Genomic DNA, 13,511 nt, shown 5'->3' with positions numbered 1-13,511 from the left:
GGATACTGACAAGCTGAAATATGTGCAGAGGAAGGCGACCAAGATGACCAAGGGACCAAGGTATAGGAATTCTGAGACTGAAAAGCTCCTTGAAATGTTCTTTTTAATGTCCACCCAAAGGTTAGACCACTTATTCAATATCAAGTATCAATAAGTCACAGGAAAGTCTGACGAACATATCTGTGGGATTAGCATTATGTGTACATCCCTTTCATGTCGTCAGTAATGCTGATTTAAACGTACAGTGACTGGTGTGATGCAGTCTGACGGCATCAGAAACTGAATGTTTGAATTACTCCTAGTTGATGTGAACTTGCAATTTTAGGCTGCATCAACAAAAGTATAGTGTCCTGATCAAGGGAAGTAATAGTACCACTCTATTCTACCCTGGTCAGACCCCACTAGGAATAGTCTATCCAGTTCTGGGCAACGCAATTTAAGAAGGATACTGACAAGCTGAAATATGTGCAGAGGAAGGCGACCAAGATGACCAAGGGACCAAGGTATAGGAATTCTGAGACTGAAAAGCTCCTTGAAATGTTCTTTTTAATGTCCACCCAAAGGTTAGACCACTTATTCAATATCAAGTATCAATAAGTCACAGGAAAGTCTGACGAACATATCTGTGGGATTAGCATTATGTGTACATCCTTTTCATGTCGTCAGTAATGCTGATTTAAACGTACAGTGACTGGTGTGATGCAGTCTGAACGGCATCAGAAACTGAATGTTTGAATTACTCCTAGTTGATGTGAACTTGCAATTTTAGGCTGCATCAACAAAAGTATAGTGTCCTGATCAAGGGAAGTAATAGTACCACTCTATTCTACCCTGGTCAGACCCCACTTGGAATAGTCTGTCCAGTTTTGGGCAACACAATTTAAGAAGGATACTGACAAGCTGAAATATGTGCAGAGGAAGGCGACCAAGATGACCAAGGGTCTGGAAACCAAGCCTTATGAGGAACAGTTGAAAGAGTTGGGTATGTTTAGCCTGGAAAAGGAGACTGAGAAGATATACGTATGTTAGGCATCTTCAAATGTCTAAAGGGTTGTCACATGGAGGATGGAGAAAGCTTGGTTTCTCCTGCTCCAGAGGCAGTGACTCGAACCAATGGGTTGAAGTTACAAGAAAGGAGATTCCAACTCAATATCAGGAAGACCTTTCTGACAGCAAGAGCTGTTCAAAAGTGGAAAAGCGGTGGTGGACTTTCCTTGGAGGTTTATAAGCAGAGGTTCATAGACTGCCACATAGAATCATAGACTTATATAGTTGGAAGGAGCCGCAAGGGTCTTCTAGTCCAACCCCCTGCAAGGCAGGAATCTTTTGCCCAACATGGGGCTCAAACCCACAACCTGATATTAAGAGTCTCATGCTCTACCAACTGACCTATCCCAATAATTGTAGGATAGTCATCTGCCATGTCTGATCTAGTTGAGATTTCTACATTGCAGAGGCTTGGACTAGATTACTCTTGGGGTTCCTTCCAACTCTACAATTCAGTGACTCTGTGATTACACACAAAATTAACATAAAGACCCTTGGGGAAGAGAGTGGAGGAGGAATAAGGGAAGTTCCAAGAGAACATTTGGGAAAGCATATGTAGTTGAAGACAACTATTTATCTGATTCAAGCTTCCTCATCTTGGCCAGCAAGTTTCCTTTTGGCTTTCATTATGTTAGCTCCATCCAGCTATGTAGTTCTTGTGTGGCATTTGCTTAATGGCCTTAGGTCTCTTCTTTACCCCTAGGTCTAGAATTGGATTTGTGCTGAAGCCCTGTTTGAAAAAGTCAAAGGAGGCAAGAGGGTGTTGTGTGTTCTCTCTCTATGATAAAATATGTAAGCTCCTTTTCCAGAAATGGCTCTTGAGGAGAGTTCTGACTTGACATTTCACATACTGGTGTCTCCCTCTCCAATTTGCATTGAATTTGTGCTGTTGTATGTCTTAGGTCTAGACACCCCCACCTCCACGTTAAATATATTAATAAACAAACCAAATAAACTGGGTGGGGGGAGGAGAAAATTAGAGTGGAGGAAGATAAAGGGGAAATAGATTTAACTCAGTCTATGGAATCTCATTACATAGAAAGGTCACTGAACCCATTTGCCACTATCATGAGTTCTTACTTGCCATCAATGTATTTACTGTCCTTTATGCCACGGCATTAAAGATTGAGCTTGAATTGCTGTAGTGTTTCCTCTTTGTTGCTCACAATTACAGCTTCCTACATTTTTATTTGTTTTTCTTACTGAAATGGAGAGCAGAATGAGAATGCATGTGGGCCCAGTTACGTATTATGCGCAAGATCTTGGTTGACTTGTGAGTGTAAACCGTAGTTACATGTGAATCCTGATGATCGGAATTGGCAAAGTATTTCACCTTCAAGTCACACAAAATGCTGTGTTGCACTTGTGGCCACATGGAGTAAAATGTTGTTGTTGTTGTTGTTGTTGTTGTTGTTGTTGTTGTTGTTGTTTGTATACCGCCCTTCACCTGCAGATCTCAGGGCAGTTCACAGCATAAAATTACAATATAAAAACCACAAAATACATAGTAAAAATAAGAACAACAAAAAGCACCAATAACCCCCCTTCCACAACACATTTTAAATGGCACCTGATTTCAATCAGCCAAAGGCCTTGTTAACAAGGAATGTTTTTGCCTGGTGCCTAGAGGTGTATAATGAAGGTGCCAGCCAAACCTCCCCGAGGAGCCACTGCAGAAAAGGCCCATCCTTGTGTTGCCACCCTCCCTCCAGTCCTGTCATGAGGGAGGCACATGGGCCTCAGAGTATGATCTCAGGGTCCATGTAGGTTCATACAGAGAGAGGCAGTCCTTCAGGTATTGTGTTCCTGAGCCATTAAAGGCTTTGCCAGTCAAAACTAGTGCTTTGAATTACGGTAGGTCCAGAAATTAATTTGCAGTTGAGGCAGAATCGGTGTATAGTGCTCAAACTATCTTGCCCTTTGGTTGTATGCAGGCCAGATTTAGGATTGATGAGGCCCTAAGCTACTGAAGGTAATGGGGCTCTTTCTATGAAGCTGTCCTTTGTCAACAACAAATTGTTGCTGTTTTTTTGTATTGAATATATGCTATATGGTAATTTATGGACCTAATAGGTATCTAAAGCCATTTGCAAATGTTGCCGTGCAATGAGCAAACCAGTGATATTTTAGGGAGCAGGCGAGCAGGCTTACACCATAGGAGCCTACACAACACAAAACACTGTTGCTGTATGTAGGTTTTATTTTATTTGTTTTTTTATCTTATATTTTGGAAATGTACATCCAGGTTTTTTCCTTTAATTTTTTGGGGGGCCATCAAAAGAGTGGGGCCCTAAGCTATAGCTTGTTTAGCTTATACCTGTATACCTGAAGGAGGGTCTCCACCCCCATCGTCCAGCCTTCTGGCAGTTCCCTCACTGTGAGAAGTGAGGTTACAGGGAACCAGGCAGAGGGCCTTCTTGGTAGTGGCGCCTGCCTTGTGGAATGCCCTCCCAGCAGATGTCAAGGCAATAAGCAACTATTTTACTTTTAAAAGACATCTGAAGGCGGCCCTGTTTAGGGAAGTTTTAAATGTTTGATGCTGTATTGTTTTTAATAATCGGTTGGAAGCCGCCCAGAGTGGCTGGGGAAACCCAGCCAGATGGGCGGGGTATAAATATCAAATTATTATTATTATTATTATTATTATTATTATTATTATTATTATACGTAAATCCGACACTGGTTGCATGATCTGTGAATGATACTACATGTTTGCATCTCGCTTTTCCTCCCCGGAGATCAAGGCTGTGTACATCTTGGCAAGTTGCATATATACAATAAGCAACAGATCTTGCCAATAGATTGCACATGGTGGAGGTGCGGGTACCCCAATGTACATATAGTATACTGGCCCCAGGAAATCCTGTTAGCATCCCTGGTGATGCCATCCAGCCTTTCAGTGCAGAAAAATACATCCATTGGAAGAGCCACTCACCCACCCCACACTCCGGTTAAGTAAATATTAACAATGTATGTGACTAGATTCACATGTTATCCCAGGAAAACTCAAGATCGGTCACAGAATATTGTGGTACAATTATACATACAAAGATACCATCAGAGATGTTGACAGATGGACATTTCTTCTCTAGTAGTTGCAGTAGTTGCGATATGAACCTGCCTAATATCATAGCTACACCCGATGGAAATGCCAAGGATAGCAATGATTTAGAGCAGGTTTCCAGTCAACAGAATCCTTGTCCTCTGTAAACAATCTTTTTTAAAATAAACTTTGTTCAAATTATTAAAAAATTACACAACGCATAATAATATAACATAAATATAACATAAAATAACATAAACGTAACGTAATATAACATAACATCACACAATCTAACAAAACATAACACCACATAACCTAACATAACTCATATAACATAAATATAACAAAATATAATTAACATAACATAAATATTGCAAAACTTGAGAAATCATAATTCCAAAATTATAATTCCAAAATTATATCATCCAAACCCATAAAGAAACCAAATAAACAAGAAAAAAAAGAAAGAAAAATTTAAATAAAATTGAGGTTAAAATACTTCCGGTTGTTGCCTAATCGCTTTTTCTTCTCTTCTCTATTAACTTGCTTTCTCTTCAATTTTTATTTGATCCACCCATCGTGGGTGTACCTTCTTCCCATATCTATTAGAATTCTCTCTTTGTACGTTATTTACCCCGGTATCACCAAATCTGTTCTTACTCCTTCTTTTTTAAAATGATCCTCTACTAATTTCCATTCATTTTGGGTTTTTTGTTTAGGAATATTTGTTATCGCCGCTGTCATCCTAGCCAGGTTCATATATTCTACCATTTTGATTTGCCAATCCTCAACCGTTGGTACCCCATCACCTTTCCATTTTTGTGCAATGAGCGTCCGTGCTGCTACTACCCCATACAATAATATATTCCTTCTATCCTTAGGCATGGTTCTCTGTAAACAATCTCCCACGTCACTCAGTAATAAAATGTTCTTAGCATATGTGAGTCAGCTGGCCATAAGTGCAGCAGCTTTTTGACTTTTAACTGTAGGATTTCCCCAAGTTTTTTATGCATAAGATTGAATTCAGAGTTCTCATCCAAAGGAACTAGAAACTATGGGGTGTTTTTTTAAAAAAACAGAAGGAAACTTACACAATGTTACCTACAATCCCAAAATCCAGCATTCATGCTATGGCAGAGCTTCCAGGAGCCAATGAAGCTACAAGAACTAAACTTAGAGAGATCAGGTTTGGGCTCAGGAACTATTTCAGTGTCCTTTAGCTTTTTGAGAACTGGGAGTGAGTGCAGGGAACTCAACTCCCAAGTTTTGGCTCCTGAACAGGAACTCTAAAGAGGAGGCAAGGAAGGAATAAGGACGAGTGAATCTGTCAAATTATGATTTCTCTCTTTCTCATTTCCCCCCCAATCTTGACTTTACATCTCCAGGTTTCTACATGTGCTTTCTTTCTTTCTTTCTTTCTTTCTTTCTTTCTTTCTTTCTTTCTTTCTTTCTTTCTTTCTTTCTTTCTTTCTTTCTAAAAGAGCTCATGAAAATTCATCAGTATTTTAGTGCAATTTTCTCCAGATATATGCATTAGTGTATTTTGCCTGAAATGCAAATTTTGTAAGAACTTTTCTGTAATGCACTTTTCTATATTATTGTTGCAAATATATGTACATTTTAATGCACATTCTATATGCATTTTTGCACACACATTACTTGACTGGAGAACTGCATTGCAAAACTCTGAGAGTGGGAGTTTTGAAGGATGGCTGTTTTTTTTCAGTTTCCATACTATTTCAAGAACTGTCAGTTTGGTAATTTTGCTGTGAATTGTGAACGAAGTTTCTGTCCTATTCCTAGCAAGGCCTTGGAATCCCTGAATGGGAGTTAAGCCCTCTTTCTCCTCACAGCTGTGTCAAACAGTGGAGACAATCTTGCAGGTCTAAATTCCAATCCTATTGGATTCCTAACTGGTCAGCCTTTTGATGGGCGACAAGGGTAAGAAATAGTTAGCCAGTCAGTACTTAGACAGAGAATGGTGATAAGCAGCTCAGCACTAAACACATAGCACTATGATCAGCATTTTGAATAATCAGCCGTTATGCCAACATTTTGATTAACATATGAACATACCATTTGGAAAACAGAACCCTTGAAAAGCTGGAGCCCTTGGGAGAACTACATCTCCCACAATTCCACGTTCTTTTGTACCATCTCAGCTGCTGTTGCCACCACTATTTAATAGGACATGTGTTTGGGAAGTGGAAGCTAGCAGAAAAATGGCCCCTTGTTTTTCTAGGGCCCCTTGTTTTTCTTCTACGAGTTTAGGAGAGACCACCCATCTAAGATGCTGAAGGAGGTTTGGCTGCCCCCTAATTTCCCAGGTTTTTTAAATCACTATTTCTCCTCCAGCAGTCCTCTCATTTATCTGCTTTCATATGTTTTCTTCCGCTTAGATCAAGTCTCTTAAGTTTTTCTTGCTGCCTTTTTGTATTTGATCTAGATGCACGGCATTTTTTATTGATGTTGTGGTTAGGTTTTCATTTTGTTCCACAAGTTACCTTGGGCATATCCAGTCTGGCAGTGAAAAGTCAGTATAAAAGTATCTAAATGTGTAATAATATAAAAAGCTGGTGCAGAAAAATAGCAACCTTGCTGTAGTTTTTTTTACCCTCTAGTGTCAGTTGGGGAAGAGGCATTTGTGAGGAGCTTTCGCACAAAAGGAGAAATTTGAATGAGGATATATATAAGTGTAAGCAGATAAACTTGGCTTTTTAATGTACCCTCCAGCTAATCTTCCTGATGGCACCTTTCTGTCTGTTTTGCAAAAAGGAACATTAGATTTCAAGATTCCTTTATTATATGCTTATCTCTCTTCCCCATATAGGTGTGTCTAGGTGCTCTGAGATGCTTATTTAGAAAATATTTTAAAGCAGTTACATTAGCTGTCTGTCATTAGGAAAATAAGGGTATGAAAACAAGAGAAAACTGCACTTCAATTACATGGCATATTTAAATTACAAATGTGCTTATATGCTGCCTGCTAGAATTTGATTTTAATGATCACAGATGGGATTGATTGCATATGTGTACATGGTAAAAATCAAACCCCATTTTTGAATTCTAATTCATCCAGTGGCATTCTGCTTTCTTCACCCTCATATACGCTTCTCAGTGGGATATTGTTGTATTCTAAAAATCCCGTGGAAAGTGACTCAATGAACTCCCTCTAGCCTTGTAAGAGAGAATTGCGGATCTGTAAATATGATTGATTGGGAATTATCACCATTTCATTGATTTGTATAGAGCGAGCATTTGGGTGTAATTACCTAAGCAGGGTGCTGTCAAAATACATATTTGAGACAGTTGTACTGTATCGGTTATTATGCTCCTTAAGAGCTCACGCAGCAAAAAAAAAGAAAGAAAAACGAGGAGAAAAGAAATAATAATATTTAAGATACATTGAAAAGTTATAAATTGCTCCATTCCCTGATGGTGGGTTAAGCTTGTCCTTTACTTCCTCCAAGACGAGAGGGAGGGGGAAAGGTTAAGTAGAAGTTTCTTTATATTCATGTAGTTTCCCCTCACAGCTTCTACTCAATTTATACATCTCTGTAATAAACCTGGATTTATGCCTCTCAGCAAAGATAGAAGCATTATGCTTTATCCACCTCCAGGCAATTACTGATCTTCCTGCATGGCGAGGCAAAGAGAATCAAGTCTCCCAGTGTATTCGGAAAGGCACAATCAGAGTCTGAAAATTATCCTCCCAGTGCCGCAATAATTGGCATGAAAGGGAAAATGGGCTCTAGTTATTGCTGTGACCTCTTTATGAATTTAAGCAAGGAAATTCAGAAACTTGAGAGCATGAGACAGGTGTGTGTGTGTGTATTATAATAAAGATATATATATCAGTGTTTAGATATTAGCTGAAATACTGACCAGCTGTCTGGCTGTGAGAAAAGATTTACCAATCAGTCAGAGGTTAACTACATTCACTTCAGGTTACAGGTAGGTAGCCGTGTTGGTCTGGATCGAAGTAAAATAAAATAAAAATTCCTTCAGTAGCACCTTAAAGACCAACTAAGTTTTTATTTTGGTATGAGCTTTCGTGTGCATGCACACGAAAGCTCATACCAAAATAAAAACTTAGTTGGTCTTTAAGGTGCTACTGAAGGAATTTTTTTTATTTTACATTCACTTCACACTTTTCACCTGAATTCCTAGTGGACTATTAGAAGAGTCTGTACAGAATGGAGCAGATTTCATGTTAGGGGAAACATCTTGTTTATTCCGGGTTTCCTCTCCTACTCGTTAACGAGCCTTTTAATGGAAACATGTAACCTTTCCAGTAGTGGATTTGACTCATTCCCCTCATGATGGACAGTTTCTCCCAAAGTTCTTTTTGCTTTGATCGCTCTCAAAATATGAGAACCTGGAGGGACAATAATAAGCAGCACCAAATATACCTTCCCTTTTTAAAACAACAACAACAATAGCAACCTGTATTCAAACTGAATGGAAATTGCTATGTTTATCCGTGTCACGCCCTCAATGAGGCCCTTTTGGTATTGATATTGAAAATCCATCTCATCCGGTTTGGGACATTTAATTTTGCTTCATATTCTCTCATAAGCTTGAATATTTCTCTTAGGCCTCTTAATGCCTTCTTCTGCTTTAATTATTGTTCCTAAGAAATAGCCTCAAAATGGGAAATTACACATTAAGAGCAATATATTTCCTTAGAATGAGTAACTGAAATAAAACTTAATATCCTGCCAGAAGATTTTTTTATTACAGATGTTGGTAGGCTTTGGCACAGGCCTTGGGTGTATATCCATTATCAGCTTCCAGATGGAGGGCTGACACTTAAGCAGGGTTGTGCCAGGGGGAGCATCCCTTAAGACATCGGTCTGCTTAGGTGGTCCTCCTCAGGCATCTGAGGGAAGCTCTGTGGCCCATTGCTCCACTCTTGGCTTCTGGACAGATACTTGCACATAGGCACCTCTAGCGTGGTACCCCAAGATTGCACCTGGCTGCTTAAGGCTTCTGGGTGGTAGTGTCAATATTTAGGAGGCTCCGCCCCCCTAGCTCCTTGCAGCATCGCATGCGCAAAGTCAGGGTGTTGTGGGGCGTCACATGCATGCCGCCATGGCGTTGCATGGCATCGCACCCGGGCCCCTTCAATCCCCTTAAGAAGATGGTGCCTCTGTTATTGTGGGTGTTTTGATGGATTGTAGGTTTTTTTATTGGATTTTATGTTGGTTTGTTTGTTTTACTTCTTTTTTTTTGTAAGCTGCCCTGTGGCCTGTGCAAAGAGAGTTATTATTGGTTTTAAGAGCGTTGGTATTGGTTGTTGTTGTTGTTGTTTAGTCGTTTAGTCGTGTCCGACTCTTCGTGACCCCATGGACCATAGCACGCCAGGCACTCCTGTCTTCCACTGCCTCCCGCAGTTTGGTCAAACTCATGTTCGTGGCTTCGAGAACACTGTCCAACCATCTTGTCCTCTGTCGTCCCCTTCTCCTAGTGCCCTCAATCTTTCCCAACATCAGGGTCTTTTCCAAGGATTCTTCTCTTCTCATGAGGTGGCCAAAGTATTGGAGCCTCAGCTTCACGATCTGTCCTTCCAGGGAGCACTCAGGGCTGATTTCCTTAAGAATTGATAGGTTTGATCTTCTTGCAGTCCATGGGACTCTCAAGAGTCTCCTCCAGCACCATAATTCAAAAGCATCAATTCTTCGGCGATCAGCCTTCTTTATGGTCCAACTCTCACTTCCATACATCACTACTGGGAAAACCATAGCTTTAACTATACGGACCTTTGTCGGCAAGGTGATGTCTCTGCTTTTTAAGATGCTTTCTAGGTTTGTCATTGCTTTTCTCCCAAGAAGCAGGCGTCTTTATTTTTGGAGAAACACTGTAAGTAGTATATAACTATGTGAATTATGTAAACCATTTGGGGGGGGGCACTGCAACTTTTGATGACGTGCCCCCCCCCTGACATTGTTGGATGACACGATGACATCACAGGCATGGTATCATGGAAGCTATGACAGGGCATGCATGAGGTAAACTGGTTGAATAAAATGCCAGCATTTTTTCCTGCTTAGTGTGTTGGTGAGGATAAAAAAAAAAAGGTGTCAGAAATTGCTGCGAGTCCGCCCCATTCAGACAATGATGTCTCTGAACATTTTGTACTGAAGGTAAATTACTTCATTTTTAACATGGAGCTTCTGCTACCATCATCTCTTTTTATTCCGTGTGTGTGTGTTTTTCCCTTCTTCTTCTCTTGTATTCTCCTCAGGCTTTCAAGTCATTTAAAAACATTTTGGATTTAAAGCACTGAGGAGTTAATAGAGCTTTAGTTATAAAATATTTACAATCAGAAACTGGATGATATTTCCCAGATTGCATGATCTTTTGAAGTTCAAATATGACTTAGATTTTCTTTTCAAAGAGCTCCTAATGGCTCTCCGTGAATGTCCCCTGACACTGTAAATCAGCTACGTCATATTGAGTCATCTTTTTTTTTAAAAAAAAAATCAATCTTCCTCCCTCCCCCCTACATTAGTCTTCATATTAGAGTATTGCTTAAGTTATAACATTTCCCCAGCACTCTCCCTAGATTAGAACAAAACCTTTCCTTGAAGGTTCAAAGGAATGTGAATAATTAAAGTTAAAAAGAAGTATGACACTTTTCAGAAGTTTCCGTATTGGAGCCATTTTAATTGGCTTTCCACTGCAAAAAGAAATAGCTCTCTTCTCTGCATCTCTCTGTCTCTCTCGCACTCTTTCAAAAACAGAGTGTTCACTTGGCTAGTTATTTAGAAGTAATGATAATTTTTTCAATAATCAATCGAAGTGAACACAAACTCTTTAGCTTTGAAGAGCCAAGAGTCCCATAAGGACATGACTTTGTCAATGAATACGTAGCAATTGAAAGTCAGCAAGGAACTGTTGATTTTTTTGTTGGCCACATGTGGGAAGAAATATTCCTTTTTTATTAAAGATAAGACACAGCCTTGCAGTGACATGATCCCCGAGTTTATCTATAGTCTTGTCAGTGCCGTGCCAGACTCAAGCCTGACTGCAGAGAAAATGAGTCTGTTGTGTGGTATGGATCTTGCTGGTGCATCTAACGTGCAGGAAGTCACTTGCAGCTGTGATGGAAAGGTTCAGTTCTTGGACAGAATTATTTACATACTACGTCTATTGTAAGTGCAGTCCCTTGAGCAGCAATGCAGATAATTTTTACAGCATAAATTAATTTTTTTTTAAAGCATACCATCCTGTAGAGTTGGAAGACAGTAAGCGCTTGCCCGTTTATTAAACTATCTGGACAACAGTATCATTTTATACCCAGAAGTTTCTGCCAAATGTTTCAGTGCCCATCCATTAGGCACCTGTTGTCTTCTCCCGTGTTTTAAATTATCTTTTGATTGCTAGTTAATAGATCCCCCTTGGCCACTATTTGCTGCATGTTCCACAATGCATAATTTTGCTGCTGGAGTCTCTGTCTCCTGTGGTGCTCTGCAGCTTTTTCCTAGAAATATAGATGAGATCCATCAAGGGTGAGGGCAAGAAAGTGTGAAATGAACCACCATCCCAGTGCTGAAAAGTTGAGAATTCACTAGCGCTGTGTATAAAGGGGAAGGGCTCACTCTCATACACATTGAAGCTAGGGTGATCCATAGAAGCTGAATGTTGGAAAATTGTTGGGGGAAATAACTTTACTTAGTGCATAGTTAACACTGTGGAATTTGGCACCACAAGATGTGCTGCCCATCAAGATGTGTGAGTTTAAAATGGGAATGTATATTTTTTTTTGAATGATGCACCTATCAGTGACCCCTTGCCTTTTTAAAGAATGGTTTTTATTAGTTGTTTGTTTGTTTTACACAAAATTTGACATTATTCAGTTTACTTTCAATATACTGTAATGCATTTTGACTTCTCATCTTTATGTGATGTTTCTGTTATGGAATCCTTTACCTGCTGCCATAACTGCCGTTTCTTTTTCTTTTTTTATTGTATTATAACTTATATCACAATCATTTCTTTATTCTCCTTCTCTTGCCTGTTATTCAATTCCTGCTCGGGATTTCATTTAGCTATACCGGTAGCCCCCCCCCCCCCGCCCCCGCAAATAGTCCGAAAAGAACCTCTACTCTTCGACAAAGTTCTCATCTTTTTTTATCTCTTATTTTTATGCTGTCAACTTCGCCATCTCTGCATAGTCCATTAACTTTAAAATCCATTCTTCTTTTGTTGGGAATTCTTCTTTCCACTTCTGCGGATACAGGATTCCAGCTATGGTAGTAGCATACATAAACAACTTAACCATCTATTTTGGAACCTCTGCCCCTTAATCCCCAAAAGAAATGCTTCAAGCCTCTTGGGAATGACTATTTTAAACATTTTTTTAAAAAAAAATTTCATTATGTAGTGACTGCTTGTCTTGACGGTCATGTATCCTATTACCTCCAGTATCAGAGCCAGTACACTTCTGAATTTCAGTTGTGGGGGTTACAAGCAAGAGAGTGCTGTTGCATTCATGTTGTGGGTTTCTCACAAGCATATGCCTGGGCGCTTTGATGTGGTCCAGCAGGGCCCTTCGTAGAGTCTTGCAATCTTCATGAGCACGTTATTCTCCCATTAGCACCAGAGCTCTACATTTGGTGGTTTTTGAGGAGTCCAAAGGACAGCACAGTGTTAGCACATTTTGCGGGGGGAAAGAACACAATCCTGTTGCCAAGTTGGCCAGAGGGATGCCCCTTGCCTTATCTCTCTGCAGTAAAAACTTTTGTGAAGGGCAGGCATCCTACCGTATTTCTTTTTAATCAAGCAGTGGAGAACAGGAACGCATTAACTGCAAGCAGCCATGACCAACACCCCAAAAGGTATGTTTGGGAGTTTTTCAAAGCACCCATTTTGCACTCTCCAGCTCAAGTGCTGCACTGAATGTTTGCAGCTGCGATCTTTCGACTGGGCGCCTGTGGTCCCAATCGTAGGATTTCATCATGCGGCCGGCTGAAATGCTGAACCACTCACTTAGCACCATGGGAAATGCCAATATCCTGCAGAAACACCCTTATATGTATACATGCAGCGAAAGGCCTTTGTCGAAGCATGGCTACTCCTTCGCAATTGAAAAGTAGCCCTTGGCATGGAAGGAATAATGACTGAGGAGATCTCTGGCAGGACCAGTTCCAAAAGCAGAGTAGCTGCCATACTGAAAGAACAGCTCTTCGCAGAGGCAGCAAGTTAAAGGCAACACATGCTAGGGATTGCTGGCGGTTTCCAACTTCCTTTGCCTTCTCGTATAAAATACACATCATGAAAATAAACCAAAGATTGAAATGACTTCATGGTTGCTGCTATCTTAGCATAAATTGTGTGTGAACGAGTCATAGGGTGGGCTGCAGTGCTTCTGAATTCCATTACCGAGTGAGCTGGTGACTCCTAGCCAAAGTATAGA

At 40.2% G+C, this 13,511-nt stretch overlaps 1 protein-coding gene across 3 annotated transcripts in view; it reads left to right on the top strand.

The window, feature by feature from the left end:
* RBMS3 (RNA binding motif single stranded interacting protein 3) overlaps window positions 1-13,511 on the top strand; it is a 746,746-nt gene that overhangs the window by 624,045 nt on the left and 109,190 nt on the right. The gene's annotated exons all lie outside the window — the stretch shown is intronic.

The sequence above is a fragment of the Zootoca vivipara genome, chromosome 12, assembly GCF_963506605.1.
Source record: "Zootoca vivipara chromosome 12, rZooViv1.1, whole genome shotgun sequence".
In the NCBI taxonomy this organism is placed as follows: Eukaryota; Metazoa; Chordata; class Lepidosauria; order Squamata; family Lacertidae; genus Zootoca; species Zootoca vivipara.
The sequence above is the reverse complement of the archived record's forward strand: the minus strand, read 5'-3'. Positions and strand labels throughout refer to the sequence as shown.